This window comes from Hyla sarda, unplaced genomic scaffold (genome assembly GCF_029499605.1).
Source record: "Hyla sarda isolate aHylSar1 unplaced genomic scaffold, aHylSar1.hap1 scaffold_749, whole genome shotgun sequence".
Taxonomy (NCBI): Eukaryota; Metazoa; Chordata; class Amphibia; order Anura; family Hylidae; genus Hyla; species Hyla sarda.
The window spans coordinates 154553-172450 of NW_026610772.1; the positions used below are offsets into that span (position 1 = coordinate 154553).

Below are 17898 nucleotides of genomic sequence, written 5' to 3' on the forward strand. Positions count from 1 at the left end.
GCTTATTCAATACCGCCAGCAGATGGAGACACTGGGGGATAATTTTCTAAGGATTTATACTGATTTTTCCTGTCTGAATTTGTCGCACAGAAAGTTGCAGGCCAAATATGTGTGACATTTCTGCGACTTTAGCTTCTAGAGCATTTTTACAACATTATACATAGGTGCTGAATACATAAAAAGCGACTGTTCAGCGACAGACAAGTCGCATCGGCTGAAAGTAGGCCAGAATGTCAGTCCATGTTGGAGCAGGTTTAGATACAGTCTAAAGCATAGATCTCAAAGTCTGTGCACAGAATTTAGCAAGGGCCTCGCACCTTCTGATGCATCAGGTAGGTGCACAATAGCATAGCCTAACCCTCTGTACTTTGGTCTATATTGATGCGGGACATAGACAGCCAGCTGATGACCAATCCATTAGTGCAATGGATGGCTGGAAGCATTTGTCTTTGCCTTTGCAATACCACAGAAGCAATGCATGGTCAATGTACAGCAATGACACACCTGTGTGAACAGCCAGGAGACCCCCCCCCCCATGTTATGTTACATAGTTACATAGTTAGTACGGTCGAAAAAAGACATATGTCCATCACGTTCAACCAGGGAATTAAGGGGTAGGGGTGTGGCGCGATATTGGGGAAGGGATGAGATTTTATATTTCTTCATAAGCATTAATCTTATTTTGTCAATTAGGAACATTCAGCACCCACCCGCTATCAAGGCAGCTGCCTATCATGTCATGCCCTACCTGCACAGGTGTGCTGGCTACTCAAATGATCCAATTAAGGAGGCCATTTAGTCAGCAGCAGCAGAAGTCCTGTGCCTGGACGCTCCAACAGGGGCCAGACACAAGCAGAAGCAGAAGCAGCAGAAGCAGCAGCAGCACCACCTTTTGTTTTTTGGCTGCAGCAGCAGCAAGGCCCACAGGGCTGGCTAGCTGGCTAGCCAGCAAGCAGGTAGCAATGAAAGTAGGAATCTTTCTTTTTAACCCTGTAAGGGGGTGGTGCACTGTACCCGAAGATACTGCCATATCGGGTCAATGCATAGGGCGACGGAAGCAAGCTTCGAAATCGGCCCCCGTTCTCAAAAATCCATTTAATATATGGTCCCCAGATAGGGGACGTATCAGATATTAAACTGATAAGAACAGATACTACACTTGATCTTAGCCAAAAGGCCGAGAAGCGATAACCGTGAAAGGGGCGGGCCCAACAAGGTCCCCTTCATGGGCACTATCACTGCTTGCTGTCAGGGAGGCTGCCAGACAATTTTCCATGCACACTCTGGGCTGGGGGGCAGTCAACCACCAGTACACACAGCAGAACCTAAACCCATACCATTATTGCTAAGCAGCAAGACAGGGGCCCATTGCACTCCCACGGGGCCTTTTTAAATGCAATCCATAACCCGGATTTGCCAGGAACCCTTCTTACTCCTCCTACTTGCATGTGACACTGGGCTTAGGATCTGCATAGGAAACACACACACAAGCACACACCTACCTTTGTTGCCTGCAGATGCCTCCTTGGCTGTCCCCAAACGGTATCAAACCAACACCCACGGGAAGCTGTAAGCATAGAGGACATGCCTGCACCCCATTGGACTTACCTGTGTGGGTTAAATCCGGGTTATTTGACAACCTATGGCGGTGATGGTTCTGCTCAGGCAGAGCAGTGCTGATGCTCCTCATAAAGCTGTCGCTGCTGTGAAGGTTCTAGGTGACATCACAAATCCCTTTGGTTACATACACAACAAAGCTGGGTTGTTGTTGTTTACACTCTGCAAGGCCTGTGGAAGTGAGTGACATCATAGCACTGTAGTTCTGAGGGTTCAAGATGGATGCAACAATCTCCTGTTGCTTCTATGAAGGCCGTAATAGACGACATCACCAAACAGCTCCATAGTCACATACACAGCAAAGGAGAGATGTTGTTTACACCTAGTGATGTCAGTGGTATTGAGTGACATCACAGCACAGTGCTAAGGCTCCTGGGCCTGGACACAGCAGCGGCTGCAATATCTCAACGGAGAATACGTTTATATCTATGTGTGTGTGTGCGCATATATATATATATATATATATATATATATATATATTTCTCCGCCGAAATCACTTTTAAACCCATTTCCACCTTTTTTTCCCTTCTCTTCCTCTTACTTTTTTTTCACGTTTTTTTACGTTTTTCTCCTTTTCGCCTCTTTTCTGGGCGTATTATTCTTCTTTTTCTTCTTTTTTTTTCGTCTAATGCATACCCCATCAGTGCAGCAATGCTTATTCAATACCGCCAGCAGATGGAGACACTGGGGGATAATTTTCTAAGGATTTATACTGATTTTTCCTGTCTGAATTTGTCGCACAGAAAGTTGCAGGCCAAATATGTGTGACATTTCTGCGACTTTAGCTTCTAGAGCATTTTTACAACATTATACATAGGTGCTGAATACATAAAAAGCGACTGTTCAGCGACAGACAAGTCGCATCGGCTGAAAGTAGGCCAGAATGTCAGTCCATGTTGGAGCAGGTTTAGATACAGTCTAAAGCATAGATCTCAAAGTCTGTGCACAGAATTTAGCAAGGGCCTCGCACCTTCTGATGCATCAGGTAGGTGCACAATAGCATAGCCTAACCCTCTGTACTTTGGTCTATATTGATGCGGGACATAGACAGCCAGCTGATGACCAATCCATTAGTGCAATGGATGGCTGGAAGCATTTGTCTTTGCCTTTGCAATACCACAGAAGCAATGCATGGTCAATGTACAGCAATGACACACCTGTGTGAACAGCCAGGAGACCCCCCCCCCCATGTTATGTTACATAGTTACATAGTTAGTACGGTCGAAAAAAGACATATGTCCATCACGTTCAACCAGGGAATTAAGGGGTAGGGGTGTGGCGCGATATTGGGGAAGGGATGAGATTTTATATTTCTTCATAAGCATTAATCTTATTTTGTCAATTAGGAACATTCAGCACCCACCCGCTATCAAGGCAGCTGCCTATCATGTCATGCCCTACCTGCACAGGTGTGCTGGCTACTCAAATGATCCAATTAAGGAGGCCATTTAGTCAGCAGCAGCAGAAGTCCTGTGCCTGGACGCTCCAACAGGGGCCAGACACAAGCAGAAGCAGAAGCAGCAGAAGCAGCAGCAGCACCACCTTTTGTTTTTTGGCTGCAGCAGCAGCAAGGCCCACAGGGCTGGCTAGCTGGCTAGCCAGCAAGCAGGTAGCAATGAAAGTAGGAATCTTTCTTTTTAACCCTGTAAGGGGGTGGTGCACTGTACCCGAAGATACTGCCATATCGGGTCAATGCATAGGGCGACGGAAGCAAGCTTCGAAATCGGCCCCCGTTCTCAAAAATCCATTTAATATATGGTCCCCAGATAGGGGACGTATCAGATATTAAACTGATAAGAACAGATACTACACTTGATCTTAGCCAAAAGGCCGAGAAGCGATAACCGTGAAAGGGGCGGGCCCAACAAGGTCCCCTTCATGGGCACTATCACTGCTTGCTGTCAGGGAGGCTGCCAGACAATTTTCCATGCACACTCTGGGCTGGGGGGCAGTCAACCACCAGTACACACAGCAGAACCTAAACCCATACCATTATTGCTAAGCAGCAAGACAGGGGCCCATTGCACTCCCACGGGGCCTTTTTAAATGCAATCCATAACCCGGATTTGCCAGGAACCCTTCTTACTCCTCCTACTTGCATGTGACACTGGGCTTAGGATCTGCATAGGAAACACACACACAAGCACACACCTACCTTTGTTGCCTGCAGATGCCTCCTTGGCTGTCCCCAAACGGTATCAAACCAACACCCACGGGAAGCTGTAAGCATAGAGGACATGCCTGCACCCCATTGGACTTACCTGTGTGGGTTAAATCCGGGTTATTTGACAACCTATGGCGGTGATGGTTCTGCTCAGGCAGAGCAGTGCTGATGCTCCTCATAAAGCTGTCGCTGCTGTGAAGGTTCTAGGTGACATCACAAATCCCTTTGGTTACATACACAACAAAGCTGGGTTGTTGTTGTTTACACTCTGCAAGGCCTGTGGAAGTGAGTGACATCATAGCACTGTAGTTCTGAGGGTTCAAGATGGATGCAACAATCTCCTGTTGCTTCTATGAAGGCCGTAATAGACGACATCACCAAACAGCTCCATAGTCACATACACAGCAAAGGAGAGATGTTGTTTACACCTAGTGATGTCAGTGGTATTGAGTGACATCACAGCACAGTGCTAAGGCTCCTGGGCCTGGACACAGCAGCGGCTGCAATATCTCAACGGAGAATACGTTTATATCTATGTGTGTGTGTGCGCATATATATATATATATATATATATATATATATATATATATATTTCTCCGCCGAAATCACTTTTAAACCCATTTCCACCTTTTTTTCCCTTCTCTTCCTCTTACTTTTTTTTCACGTTTTTTTACGTTTTTCTCCTTTTCGCCTCTTTTCTGGGCGTATTATTCTTCTTTTTCTTCTTTTTTTTCGTCTAATGCATACCCCATCAGTGCAGCAATGCTTATTCAATACCGCCAGCAGATGGAGACACTGGGGGATAATTTTCTAAGGATTTATACTGATTTTTCCTGTCTGAATTTGTCGCACAGAAAGTTGCAGGCCAAATATGTGTGACATTTCTGCGACTTTAGCTTCTAGAGCATTTTTACAACATTATACATAGGTGCTGAATACATAAAAAGCGACTGTTCAGCGACAGACAAGTCGCATCGGCTGAAAGTAGGCCAGAATGTCAGTCCATGTTGGAGCAGGTTTAGATACAGTCTAAAGCATAGATCTCAAAGTCTGTGCACAGAATTTAGCAAGGGCCTCGCACCTTCTGATGCATCAGGTAGGTGCACAATAGCATAGCCTAACCCTCTGTACTTTGGTCTATATTGATGCGGGACATAGACAGCCAGCTGATGACCAATCCATTAGTGCAATGGATGGCTGGAAGCATTTGTCTTTGCCTTTGCAATACCACAGAAGCAATGCATGGTCAATGTACAGCAATGACACACCTGTGTGAACAGCCAGGAGACCCCCCCCCCCATGTTATGTTACATAGTTACATAGTTAGTACGGTCGAAAAAAGACATATGTCCATCACGTTCAACCAGGGAATTAAGGGGTAGGGGTGTGGCGCGATATTGGGGAAGGGATGAGATTTTATATTTCTTCATAAGCATTAATCTTATTTTGTCAATTAGGAACATTCAGCACCCACCCGCTATCAAGGCAGCTGCCTATCATGTCATGCCCTACCTGCACAGGTGTGCTGGCTACTCAAATGATCCAATTAAGGAGGCCATTTAGTCAGCAGCAGCAGAAGTCCTGTGCCTGGACGCTCCAACAGGGGCCAGACACAAGCAGAAGCAGAAGCAGCAGAAGCAGCAGCAGCACCACCTTTTGTTTTTTGGCTGCAGCAGCAGCAAGGCCCACAGGGCTGGCTAGCTGGCTAGCCAGCAAGCAGGTAGCAATGAAAGTAGGAATCTTTCTTTTTAACCCTGTAAGGGGGTGGTGCACTGTACCCGAAGATACTGCCATATCGGGTCAATGCATAGGGCGACGGAAGCAAGCTTCGAAATCGGCCCCCGTTCTCAAAAATCCATTTAATATATGGTCCCCAGATAGGGGACGTATCAGATATTAAACTGATAAGAACAGATACTACACTTGATCTTAGCCAAAAGGCCGAGAAGCGATAACCGTGAAAGGGGCGGGCCCAACAAGGTCCCCTTCATGGGCACTATCACTGCTTGCTGTCAGGGAGGCTGCCAGACAATTTTCCATGCACACTCTGGGCTGGGGGGCAGTCAACCACCAGTACACACAGCAGAACCTAAACCCATACCATTATTGCTAAGCAGCAAGACAGGGGCCCATTGCACTCCCACGGGGCCTTTTTAAATGCAATCCATAACCCGGATTTGCCAGGAACCCTTCTTACTCCTCCTACTTGCATGTGACACTGGGCTTAGGATCTGCATAGGAAACACACACACAAGCACACACCTACCTTTGTTGCCTGCAGATGCCTCCTTGGCTGTCCCCAAACGGTATCAAACCAACACCCACGGGAAGCTGTAAGCATAGAGGACATGCCTGCACCCCATTGGACTTACCTGTGTGGGTTAAATCCGGGTTATTTGACAACCTATGGCGGTGATGGTTCTGCTCAGGCAGAGCAGTGCTGATGCTCCTCATAAAGCTGTCGCTGCTGTGAAGGTTCTAGGTGACATCACAAATCCCTTTGGTTACATACACAACAAAGCTGGGTTGTTGTTGTTTACACTCTGCAAGGCCTGTGGAAGTGAGTGACATCATAGCACTGTAGTTCTGAGGGTTCAAGATGGATGCAACAATCTCCTGTTGCTTCTATGAAGGCCGTAATAGACGACATCACCAAACAGCTCCATAGTCACATACACAGCAAAGGAGAGATGTTGTTTACACCTAGTGATGTCAGTGGTATTGAGTGACATCACAGCACAGTGCTAAGGCTCCTGGGCCTGGACACAGCAGCGGCTGCAATATCTCAACGGAGAATACGTTTATATCTATGTGTGTGTGTGCGCATATATATATATATATATATATATATATATATATATATATATATTTCTCCGCCGAAATCACTTTTAAACCCATTTCCACCTTTTTTTCCCTTCTCTTCCTCTTACTTTTTTTTCACGTTTTTTTACGTTTTTCTCCTTTTCGCCTCTTTTCTGGGCGTATTATTCTTCTTTTTCTTCTTTTTTTTCGTCTAATGCATACCCCATCAGTGCAGCAATGCTTATTCAATACCGCCAGCAGATGGAGACACTGGGGGATAATTTTCTAAGGATTTATACTGATTTTTCCTGTCTGAATTTGTCGCACAGAAAGTTGCAGGCCAAATATGTGTGACATTTCTGCGACTTTAGCTTCTAGAGCATTTTTACAACATTATACATAGGTGCTGAATACATAAAAAGCGACTGTTCAGCGACAGACAAGTCGCATCGGCTGAAAGTAGGCCAGAATGTCAGTCCATGTTGGAGCAGGTTTAGATACAGTCTAAAGCATAGATCTCAAAGTCTGTGCACAGAATTTAGCAAGGGCCTCGCACCTTCTGATGCATCAGGTAGGTGCACAATAGCATAGCCTAACCCTCTGTACTTTGGTCTATATTGATGCGGGACATAGACAGCCAGCTGATGACCAATCCATTAGTGCAATGGATGGCTGGAAGCATTTGTCTTTGCCTTTGCAATACCACAGAAGCAATGCATGGTCAATGTACAGCAATGACACACCTGTGTGAACAGCCAGGAGACCCCCCCCCCCATGTTATGTTACATAGTTACATAGTTAGTACGGTCGAAAAAAGACATATGTCCATCACGTTCAACCAGGGAATTAAGGGGTAGGGGTGTGGCGCGATATTGGGGAAGGGATGAGATTTTATATTTCTTCATAAGCATTAATCTTATTTTGTCAATTAGGAACATTCAGCACCCACCCGCTATCAAGGCAGCTGCCTATCATGTCATGCCCTACCTGCACAGGTGTGCTGGCTACTCAAATGATCCAATTAAGGAGGCCATTTAGTCAGCAGCAGCAGAAGTCCTGTGCCTGGACGCTCCAACAGGGGCCAGACACAAGCAGAAGCAGAAGCAGCAGAAGCAGCAGCAGCACCACCTTTTGTTTTTTGGCTGCAGCAGCAGCAAGGCCCACAGGGCTGGCTAGCTGGCTAGCCAGCAAGCAGGTAGCAATGAAAGTAGGAATCTTTCTTTTTAACCCTGTAAGGGGGTGGTGCACTGTACCCGAAGATTCTGCCATATCGGGTCAATGCATAGGGCGACGGAAGCAAGCTTCGAAATCGGCCCCCGTTCTCAAAAATCCATTTAATATATGGTCCCCAGATAGGGGACGTATCAGATATTAAACTGATAAGAACAGATACTACACTTGATCTTAGCCAAAAGGCCGAGAAGCGATAACCGTGAAAGGGGCGGGCCCAACAAGGTCCCCTTCATGGGCACTATCACTGCTTGCTGTCAGGGAGGCTGCCAGACAATTTTCCATGCACACTCTGGGCTGGGGGGCAGTCAACCACCAGTACACACAGCAGAACCTAAACCCATACCATTATTGCTAAGCAGCAAGACAGGGGCCCATTGCACTCCCACGGGGCCTTTTTAAATGCAATCCATAACCCGGATTTGCCAGGAACCCTTCTTACTCCTCCTACTTGCATGTGACACTGGGCTTAGGATCTGCATAGGAAACACACACACAAGCACACACCTACCTTTGTTGCCTGCAGATGCCTCCTTGGCTGTCCCCAAACGGTATCAAACCAACACCCACGGGAAGCTGTAAGCATAGAGGACATGCCTGCACCCCATTGGACTTACCTGTGTGGGTTAAATCCGGGTTATTTGACAACCTATGGCGGTGATGGTTCTGCTCAGGCAGAGCAGTGCTGATGCTCCTCATAAAGCTGTCGCTGCTGTGAAGGTTCTAGGTGACATCACAAATCCCTTTGGTTACATACACAACAAAGCTGGGTTGTTGTTGTTTACACTCTGCAAGGCCTGTGGAAGTGAGTGACATCATAGCACTGTAGTTCTGAGGGTTCAAGATGGATGCAACAATCTCCTGTTGCTTCTATGAAGGCCGTAATAGACGACATCACCAAACAGCTCCATAGTCACATACACAGCAAAGGAGAGATGTTGTTTACACCTAGTGATGTCAGTGGTATTGAGTGACATCACAGCACAGTGCTAAGGCTCCTGGGCCTGGACACAGCAGCGGCTGCAATATCTCAACGGAGAATACGTTTATATCTATGTGTGTGTGTGCGCATATATATATATATATATATATATATATATATATATATATATATATATATATATATTTCTCCGCCGAAATCACTTTTAAACCCATTTCCACCTTTTTTTCCCTTCTCTTCCTCTTACTTTTTTTTCACGTTTTTTTACGTTTTTCTCCTTTTCGCCCTCTTTTCTGGGCGTATTATTCTTCTTTTTCTTCTTTTTTTCGTCTAATGCATACCCCATCAGTGCAGCAATGCTTATTCAATACCGCCAGCAGATGGAGACACTGGGGGATAATTTTCTAAGGATTTATACTGATTTTTCCTGTCTGAATTTGTCGCACAGAAAGTTGCAGGCCAAATATGTGTGACATTTCTGCGACTTTAGCTTCTAGAGCATTTTTACAACATTATACATAGGTGCTGAATACATAAAAAAGCGACTGTTCAGCGACAGACAAGTCGCATCGGCTGAAAGTAGGCCAGAATGTCAGTCCATGTTGGAGCAGGTTTAGATACAGTCTAAAGCATAGATCTCAAAGTCTGTGCACAGAATTTAGCAAGGGCCTCGCACCTTCTGATGCATCAGGTAGGTGCACAATAGCATAGCCTAACCCTCTGTACTTTGTCTATATTGATGCGGGACATAGACAGCCAGCTGATGACCAATCCATTAGTGCAATGGATGGCTGGAAGCATTTGTCTTTGCCTTTGCAATACCACAGAAGCAATGCATGGTCAATGTACAGCAATGACACACCTGTGTGAACAGCCAGGAGACCCCCCCCCCCCATGTTAGTTACATAGTTACATAGTTAGTACGGTCGAAAAAAGACATATGTCCATCACGTTCAACCAGGGAATTAAGGGGTAGGGGTGTGGCGCGATATTGGGGAAGGGATGAGATTTTATATTTCTTCATAAGCATTAATCTTATTTTGTCAATTAGGAACATTCAGCACCCACCCGCTATCAAGGCAGCTGCCTATCATGTCATGCCCTACCTGCACAGGTGTGCTGGCTACTCAAATGATCCAATTAAGGAGGCCATTTAGTCAGCAGCAGCAGAAGTCCTGTGCCTGGACGCTCCAACAGGGGCCAGACACAAGCAGAAGCAGAAGCAGCAGAAGCAGCAGCAGCACCACCTTTTGTTTTTTTGGCTGCAGCAGCAGCAAGGCCCACAGGGCTGGCTAGCTGGCTAGCCAGCAAGCAGGTAGCAATGAAAGTAGGAATCTTTCTTTTTAACCCTGTAAGGGGGTGGTGCACTGTACCCGAAGATACTGCCATATCGGGTCAATGCATAGGGCGACGGAAGCAAGCTTCGAAATCGGCCCCCGTTCTCAAAAATCCATTTAATATATGGTCCCCAGATAGGGGGACGTATCAGATATTAACTGATAAGAACAGATACTACACTTGATCTTAGCCAAAAGGCCGAGAAGCGATAACCGTGAAAGGGGCGGGCCCAACAAGGTCCCCTTCATGGGCACTATCACTGCTTGCTGTCAGGGAGGCTGCCAGACAATTTTCCATGCACACTCTGGGCTGGGGGGCAGTCAACCACCAGTACACACAGCAGAACCTAAACCCATACCATTATTGCTAAGCAGCAAGACAGGGGCCCATTGCACTCCCACGGGGCCTTTTTAAATGCAATCCATAACCCGGATTTGCCAGGAACCCTTCTTACTCCTCCTACTTGCATGTGACACTGGGCTTAGGATCTGCATAGGAAACACACACACAAGCACACACCTACCTTTGTTGCCTGCAGATGCCTCCTTGGCTGTCCCCAAACGGTATCAAACCAACACCCACGGGAAGCTGTAAGCATAGAGGACATGCCTGCACCCCATTGGACTTACCTGTGTGGGTTAAATCCGGGTTATTTTGACAACCTATGGCGGTGATGGTTCTGCTCAGGCAGAGCAGTGCTGATGCTCCTCATAAAGCTGTCGCTGCTGTGAAGGTTCTAGGTGACATCACAAATCCCTTTGGTTACATACACAACAAAGCTGGGTTGTTGTTGTTTACACTCTGCAAGGCCTGTGGAAGTGAGTGACATCATAGCACTGTAGTTCTGAGGGTTCAAGATGGATGCAACAATCTCCTGTTGCTTCTATGAAGGCCGTAATAGACGACATCACCAAACAGCTCCATAGTCACATACACAGCAAAGGAGAGATGTTGTTTACACCTAGTGATGTCAGTGGTATTGAGTGACATCACAGCACAGTGCTAAGGCTCCTGGGCCTGGACACAGCAGCGGCTGCAATATCTCAACGGAGAATACGTTTATATCTATGTGTGTGTGTGCGCAATATATATATATATATATATATATATATATATATATATTTCTCCGCCGAAATCACTTTTAAACCCATTTCCACCTTTTTTTCCCTTCTCTTCCTCTTACTTTTTTTTCACGTTTTTTTACGTTTTTCTCCTTTTCGCCTCTTTTCTGGGCGTATTATTCTTCTTTTTCTTCTTTTTTTTCGTCTAATGCATACCCCATCAGTGCAGCAATGCTTATTCAATACCGCCAGCAGATGGAGACACTGGGGGATAATTTTCTAAGGATTTATACTGATTTTTCCTGTCTGAATTTGTCGCACAGAAAGTTGCAGGCCAAATATGTGTGACATTTCTGCGACTTTAGCTTCTAGAGCATTTTTACAACATTATACATAGGTGCTGAATACATAAAAAGCGACTGTTCAGCGACAGACAAGTCGCATCGGCTGAAAGTAGGCCAGAATGTCAGTCCATGTTGGAGCAGGTTTAGATACAGTCTAAAGCATAGATCTCAAAGTCTGTGCACAGAATTTAGCAAGGGCCTCGCACCTTCTGATGCATCAGGTAGGTGCACAATAGCATAGCCTAACCTCTGTACTTTGGTCTATATTGATGCGGGACATAGACAGCCAGCTGATGACCAATCCATTAGTGCAATGGATGGCTGGAAGCATTTGTCTTTGCCTTTGCAATACCACAGAAGCAATGCCATGTCAATGTACAGCAATGACACACCTGTGTGAACAGCCAGGAGACCCCCCCCCCCCATGTTATGTTACATAGTTACATAGTTAGTACGGTCGAAAAAAGACATATGTCCATCACGTTCAACCAGGGAATTAAGGGGTAGGGGTGTGGCGCGATATTGGGGAAGGGATGAGATTTTATATTTCTTCATAAGCATTAATCTTATTTGTCAATAGGAACATTCAGCACCCACCCGCTATCAAGGCAGCTGCCTATCATGTCATGCCTACCTGCACTGTGTGCTGGCTACTCAAATGATCCAATTAAGGAGGCCATTTAGTCAGCAGCAGCAGAATTCCTGTGCCTGGACGCTCCAACAGGGGCCAGACACAAGCAGAAGCAGAAGCAGCAGAAGCAGCAGCAGCACCACCTTTTGTTTTTGGCTGCAGCAGCAGCAAGGCCCACAGGGCTGGCTAGCTGGCTAGCCAGCAAGCAGGTAGCAATGAAAGTAGGAATCTTTCTTTTAACCCTGTAAGGGGGTGGTGCACTGTACCCGAAGATACTGCCATATCGGGTCAATGCATAGGGCGACGGAAGCAAGCTTCGAAATCGGCCCCCGTTCTCAAAAATCCATTTAATATATGGTCCCAGATAGGGGACGTATCAGATATTAAACTGATAAGAACAGATACTACACTTGATCTTAGCCAAAAGGCCGAGAAGCGATAACCGTGAAAGGGGCGGGCCCAACAAGGTCCCCTTCATGGGCACTATCACTGCTTGCTGTCAGGAGGCTGCCAGACAATTTTCCATGCACACTCTGGGCTGGGGGCAGTCAACCACCAGTACACACAGCAGAACCTAAACCCATACCATTATTGCTAAGCAGCAAGACAGGGGCCCATTGCACTCCCACGGGGCCTTTTTAATGCAATCCATAACCCGGATTTGCCAGGAACCCTTCTTACTCCTCCTACTTGCATGTGACACTGGGCTTAGGATCTGCATAGGAAACACACACACAAGCACACACTACCTTTGTTGCCTGCAGATGCCTCCTTGCTGTCCCCAAACGGTATCAAACCAACACCCACGGGAAGCTGTAAGCATAGAGGACATGCCTGCACCCCATTGGACTTACCTGTGTGGGTTAAATCCGGGTTATTTGACAACTTATGGCGGTGATGGTTCTGCTCAGGCAGAGCAGTGCTGATGCTCCTCATAAAGCTGTCGCTGCTGTGAAGGTTCTAGGTGACATCACAAATCCCTTTGGTTACATACACAACAAAGCTGGGTTGTTGTTGTTTACACTCTGCAAGGCCTGTGGAAGTGAGTGACATCATAGCACTGTAGTTCTGAGGGTTCAAGATGGATGCAACAATCTCCTGTTGCTTCTATGAAGGCCGTAATAGACGACATCACCAAACAGCTCCATAGTCACATACACAGCAAAGGAGAGATGTTGTTTACACCTAGTGATGTCAGTGGTATTGAGTGACATCACAGCACAGTGCTAAGGCTCCTGGGCTGGACACAGCAGCGGCTGCAATATCTCAACGGAGAATACGTTTATATCTATGTGTGTGTGTGCGCATATATATATATATATATATATATATATATATATATATATATATATTTCTCCGCCGAAATCACTTTTAAACCCATTTCCACCTTTTTTTCCCTTCTCTTCCTCTTACTTTTTTTTTCACGTTTTTTTACGTTTTTCTCCTTTTCGCCTCTTTTCTGGGCGTATTATTCTTCTTTTTCTTCTTTTTTTTCGTCTAATGCATACCCCATCAGTGCAGCAATGCTTATCAATACCGCCAGCAGATGGAGACACTGGGGGATAATTTTCTAAGGATTTATACTGATTTTTCCTGTCTGAATTTGTCGCACAGAAAGTTGCAGGCCAAATATGTGTGACATTTCTGCGACTTTAGCTTCTAGAGCATTTTTACAACATTATACATAGGTGCTGAATACATAAAAAGCGACTGTTCAGCGACAGACAAGTCGCATCGGCTGAAAGTAGGCCAGAATGTCAGTCCATGTTGGAGCAGGTTTAGATACAGTCTAAAGCATAGATCTCAAAGTCTGTGCACAGAATTTAGCAAGGGCCTCGCACCTTCTGATGCATCAGGTAGGTGCACAATAGCATAGCCTAACCCTCTGTACTTTGGTCTATATTGATGCGGGACATAGACAGCCAGCTGATGACCAATCCATTAGTGCAATGGATGGCTGGAAGCATTTGTCTTTGCTTTGCAATACCACAGAGCAATGCATGGTCAATGTACAGCAATGACACACCTGTGTGAACAGCCAGGAGACCCCCCCCCCCATGTTATGTTACATAGTTACATAGTTAGTACGGTCGAAAAAAGACATATGTCCATCACGTTCAACCAGGGAATTAAGGGGTAGGGGTGTGGCGCGATATTGGGGAAGGGATGAGATTTTATATTTCTTCATAAGCATTAATCTTATTTTGTCAATTAGGAACATTCAGCACCCACCCGCTATCAAGGCAGCTGCCTATCATGTCATGCCCTACCTGCACAGGTGTGCTGGCTACTCAAATGATCCAATTAAGGAGGCCATTTAGTCAGCAGCAGCAGAAGTCCTGTGCCTGGACGCTCCAACAGGGGCCAGACACAAGCAGAAGCAGAAGCAGCAGAAGCAGCAGCAGCACCACCTTTTGTTTTTTGGCTGCAGCAGCAGCAAGGCCCACAGGGCTGGCTAGCTGGCTAGCCAGCAAGCAGGTAGCAATGAAAGTAGGATCTTTCTTTTTAACCCTGTAAGGGGGTGGTGCACTGTACCCGAAGATACTGCCATATCGGGTCAATGCATAGGGCGACGGAAGCAAGCTTCGAAATCGGCCCCCGTTCTCAAAAATCCATTTAATATATGGTCCCCAGATAGGGGACGTATCAGATATTAAACTGATAAGAACAGATACTACACTTGATCTTAGCCAAAAGGCCGAGAAGCGATAACCGTGAAAGGGGCGGGCCCAACAAGGTCCCTTCATGGGCACTATCACTGCTTGCTGTCAGGGGAGGCTGCCAGACAATTTTCCATGCACACTCTGGGCTGGGGGGCAGTCAACCACCAGTACACACAGCAGAACCTAAACCCATACCATTATTGCTAAGCAGCAAGACAGGGGCCCATTGCACTCCCACGGGGCCTTTTTAAATGCAATCCATAACCCGGATTTGCCAGGAACCCTTCTTACTCCTCCTACTTGCATGTGACACTGGGCTTAGGATCTGCATAGGAAACACACACACAAGCACACACCTACCTTTGTTGCCTGCAGATGCTCCTTGGCTGTCCCCAAACGGTATCAAACCAACACCCACGGGAAGCTGTAAGCATAGAGGACATGCCTGCACCCCATTGGACTTACCTGTGTGGGTTAAATCCGGGTTATTTGACAACCTATGGGCGGTGATGGTTCTGCTCAGGCAGAGCAGTGCTGATGCTCCTCATAAAGCTGTCGCTGCTGTGAAGGTTCTAGGTGACATCACAAATCCCTTTGGTTACATACACAACAAAGCTGGGTTGTTGTTGTTTACACTCTGCAAGGCCTGTGGAAGTGAGTACTCTGCAAGGCCTGTGGAAGTGAGTGACATCATAGCACTGTAGTTCTGAGGGTTCAAGATGGATGCAACAATCTCCTGTTGCTTCTATGAAGGCCGTAATAGACGACATCACCAAACAGCTCCATAGTCACATACACAGCAAAGGAGAGATGTTGTTTACACCTAGTGATGTCAGTGGTATTGAGTGACATCACAGCACAGTGCTAAGGCTCCTGGGCCTGGACACAGCAGCGGCTGCAATATCTCAACGGAGAATACGTTTATATCTATGTGTGTGTGTGCGCATATATATATATATATATATATATATATATATATATATATATATATATTTCTCCGCCGAAATCACTTTTAAACCCATTTCCACCTTTTTTTCCCTTCTCTTCCTCTTACTTTTTTTTCACGTTTTTTTACGTTTTTCTCCTTTTCGCCTCTTTTCTGGGCGTATTATTCTTCTTTTTCTTCTTTTTTTTCGTCTAATGCATACCCCATCAGTGCAGCAATGCTTATTCAATACCGCCAGCAGATGGAGACACTGGGGGATAATTTTCTAAGGATTTATACTGATTTTTCCTGTCTGAATTTGTCGCACAGAAAGTTGCAGGCCAAATATGTGTGACATTTCTGCGACTTTAGCTTCTAGAGCATTTTTACAACATTATACATAGGTGCTGAATACATAAAAAGCGACTGTTCAGCGACAGACAAGTCGCATCGGCTGAAAGTAGGCCAGAATGTCAGTCCATGTTGGAGCAGGTTTAGATACAGTCTAAAGCATAGATCTCAAAGTCTGTGCACAGAATTTAGCAAGGGCCTCGCACCTTCTGATGCATCAGGTAGGTGCACAATAGCATAGCCTAACCCTCTGTACTTTGGTCTATATTGATGCGGGACATAGACAGCCAGCTGATGACCAATCCATTAGTGCAATGGATGGCTGGAAGCATTTGTCTTTGCCTTTGCAATACCACAGAAGCAATGCATGGTCAATGTACAGCAATGACACACCTGTGTGAACAGCCAGGAGACCCCCCCCCCCCATGTTATGTTACATAGTTACATAGTTAGTACGGTCGAAAAAAGACATATGTCCATCACGTTCAACCAGGGAATTAAGGGGTAGGGGTGTGGCGCGATATTGGGGAAGGGATGAGATTTTATATTTCTTCATAAGCATTAATCTTATTTTGTCAATTAGGAACATTCAGCACCCACCCGCTATCAAGGCAGCTGCCTATCATGTCATGCCCTACCTGCACAGGTGTGCTGGCTACTCAAATGATCCAATTAAGGAGGCCATTTAGTCAGCAGCAGCAGAAGTCCTGTGCCTGGACGCTCCAACAGGGGCCAGACACAAGCAGAAGCAGAAGCAGCAGAAGCAGCAGCAGCACCACCTTTTGTTTTTTGGCTGCAGCAGCAGCAAGGCCCACAGGGCTGGCTAGCTGGCTAGCCAGCAAGCAGGTAGCAATGAAAGTAGGAATCTTTCTTTTTAACCCTGTAAGGGGGTGGTGCACTGTACCCGAAGATACTGCCATATCGGGTCAATGCATAGGGCGACGGAAGCAAGCTTCGAAATCGGCCCCCGTTCTCAAAAATCCATTTAATATATGGTCCCCAGATAGGGGACGTATCAGATATTAAACTGATAAGAACAGATACTACACTTGATCTTAGCCAAAAGGCCGAGAAGCGATAACCGTGAAAGGGGCGGGCCCAACAAGGTCCCCTTCATGGGCACTATCACTGCTTGCTGTCAGGGAGGCTGCCAGACAATTTTCCATGCACACTCTGGGCTGGGGGGCAGTCAACCACCAGTACACACAGCAGAACCTAAACCCATACCATTATTGCTAAGCAGCAAGACAGGGGCCCATTGCACTCCCACGGGGCCTTTTTAAATGCAATCCATAACCCGGATTTGCCAGGAACCCTTCTTACTCCTCCTACTTGCATGTGACACTGGGCTTAGGATCTGCATAGGAAACACACACACAAGCACACACCTACCTTTGTTGCCTGCAGATGCCTCCTTGGCTGTCCCCAAACGGTATCAAACCAACACCCACGGGAAGCTGTAAGCATAGAGGACATGCCTGCACCCCATTGGACTTACCTGTGTGGGTTAAATCCGGGTTATTTGACAACCTATGGCGGTGATGGTTCTGCTCAGGCAGAGCAGTGCTGATGCTCCTCATAAAGCTGTCGCTGCTGTGAAGGTTCTAGGTGACATCACAAATCCCTTTGGTTACATACACAACAAAGCTGGGTTGTTGTTGTTTACACTCTGCAAGGCCTGTGGAAGTGAGTGACATCATAGCACTGTAGTTCTGAGGGTTCAAGATGGATGCAACAATCTCCTGTTGCTTCTATGAAGGCCGTAATAGACGACATCACCAAACAGCTCCATAGTCACATACACAGCAAAGGAGAGATGTTGTTTACACCTA

General features: G+C 46.3%; 8 non-coding genes across 8 annotated transcripts; all 8 read right to left on the reverse strand.

Annotated features, from left to right (window-relative positions):
- Positions 1-998: 998 nt before the first annotated feature.
- On the reverse strand, positions 999-1189 carry LOC130345248 (U2 spliceosomal RNA). The gene has a single exon (XR_008883985.1). It is a non-coding gene; the product is annotated as a U2 spliceosomal RNA (small nuclear RNA).
- A 2079-nt stretch (positions 1190-3268) lies between these two features.
- Positions 3269-3459, reverse strand: LOC130345250 (U2 spliceosomal RNA). Its single transcript, XR_008883987.1, has one exon. It is a non-coding gene; the product is annotated as a U2 spliceosomal RNA (small nuclear RNA).
- A 2084-nt stretch (positions 3460-5543) lies between these two features.
- LOC130345251 (U2 spliceosomal RNA) lies at positions 5544-5734 on the reverse strand. Its single transcript, XR_008883988.1, has one exon. It is a non-coding gene; the product is annotated as a U2 spliceosomal RNA (small nuclear RNA).
- Positions 5735-7820: 2086 nt separating this feature from the next.
- Positions 7821-8011, reverse strand: LOC130345254 (U2 spliceosomal RNA). Its single transcript, XR_008883991.1, has one exon. It is a non-coding gene; the product is annotated as a U2 spliceosomal RNA (small nuclear RNA).
- Positions 8012-10110: 2099 nt separating this feature from the next.
- Positions 10111-10301, reverse strand: LOC130345259 (U2 spliceosomal RNA). Its single transcript, XR_008883995.1, has one exon. It is a non-coding gene; the product is annotated as a U2 spliceosomal RNA (small nuclear RNA).
- Positions 10302-12377: 2076 nt separating this feature from the next.
- Positions 12378-12567, reverse strand: LOC130345258 (U2 spliceosomal RNA). The gene has a single exon (XR_008883994.1). It is a non-coding gene; the product is annotated as a U2 spliceosomal RNA (small nuclear RNA).
- Positions 12568-14646: 2079 nt separating this feature from the next.
- On the reverse strand, positions 14647-14837 carry LOC130345252 (U2 spliceosomal RNA). The gene has a single exon (XR_008883989.1). It is a non-coding gene; the product is annotated as a U2 spliceosomal RNA (small nuclear RNA).
- A 2117-nt stretch (positions 14838-16954) lies between these two features.
- LOC130345253 (U2 spliceosomal RNA) lies at positions 16955-17145 on the reverse strand. Its single transcript, XR_008883990.1, has one exon. It is a non-coding gene; the product is annotated as a U2 spliceosomal RNA (small nuclear RNA).
- Positions 17146-17898: the final 753 nt, after the last annotated feature.